A 1,523-nucleotide genomic window follows, 5' to 3' on the forward strand; every position below is an offset into this window, starting at 1 on the left:
ACACCACTGGATAATCCAAGTCCCACTTCGGGAACAACATGCCTTGCAGACTACTGATCCATAGAGCAGTTGGACCTAACCACAGCCAAAATATGCAGAAAATGCAGTTCCGAGGGCAGCACTGGAAATCTACAGCAGACAGAGATTTTTTTTTAATATATTTTTATTGTAAAAATACTGTACAGAGGGCTCAGAGTTACAGGAATAGGTAATGAGTACATTTCTTATACAGCATTGTTACCTACTTCTTTGTTTTTCCCCTGCCATGTTTTCCCTCCCCACATCACCAACTCCTCCCTCCTTGACCCATGCCTGACATTGTAAATTCATTTTCAACACAGTGTCTTGTACATCTCATTGCCACAATGGGTCAACCCGCATCCCCATTTAAACATTCTGCCATATCGCTTCCACTCCCCAAATTACAAATATATATATATATATATATATATATATATATATATATATATATATATATATATATATATATATATATATATATATATATATATATATATATATATATATGATGCAGAACACTTGAATCAAATACAGTGAAAACAGGGGTATACCGTGGGGGGATGAACCTACAAAAGAATCACATAGTGCATTATAAGCATATTAAAAACAAAAGAAAGAAAGGAAAAACCACTTGTGTCTCTGACTTGGGGTACATTTCGGTTAACATCATCTTCTATAGTCATATGTTCTTAGCCTTTGATCTTCTCTGCTTGTCCTAGACAAGTTCTAATCCTTGCAAACAAAGGTAAAACAAGGTAAACCATGGGTCCTATGTTTCTTTGGGTCTGCTAACTTCACTTAATATAATTTTTTACCATGCCTTTCCATTTCCTAACATATGGAACAATGTCATTCTTTCTGATGGAAGCATAGAATTCCAATGTGTGTGTGTGTGTGTGTGTGTGTGTGTGTGTGTGTGTGTGTGTGTACCACATTTTCTTGATCCATTCAAATGCTGAGATGCATCAGGGTTGGTTCCATACCCTAGCTATGGTGAATAATACTGCAATAAACATGGATTTGTTGGTAACTTTGTGATCATTTGGGTAAGTGCCCAAAAGTGGGGTTGCTGGGTCATTGGGGAGCTCTACATGTAGTCTTTTTAAGACATTTCATACTGTTTTCCAAACTGGTTAAACAAGTTTACACTCCTACAAATAATGCAGTAGGATTCCTTTTTAGCCACATCCCCACCAGCATCTGTCATTATTACATTTCTTGATTATAGCCATTCTAACTGGAGTAAGGTGCAATCTTAATGTTTTGATTTGCATTTCTTTTATGACTAGAAAAGTTGAGCATTTCTTCATGTGTCTAATGGACATTTTTTATTTCATCTTCAAAGAAGTCTCTCCTTAATACTTTGGCTCACTTGGTTATTGAGCAGTTGTTCCTTTGAGGATTTGTTGTTGGGGGATTTATGATTTTGAGTCCTAAGTGTATTTTAGATATAAGACTGTCTGTTTTATGACTCATGAAGAACTTCTCCCAGTAAGTGGACT

The sequence above is a fragment of the Dipodomys spectabilis genome, unplaced genomic scaffold, assembly GCF_019054845.1.
Source record: "Dipodomys spectabilis isolate Male_0828 unplaced genomic scaffold, ASM1905484v1 ptg000040l, whole genome shotgun sequence".
Taxonomy (NCBI): Eukaryota; Metazoa; Chordata; class Mammalia; order Rodentia; family Heteromyidae; genus Dipodomys; species Dipodomys spectabilis.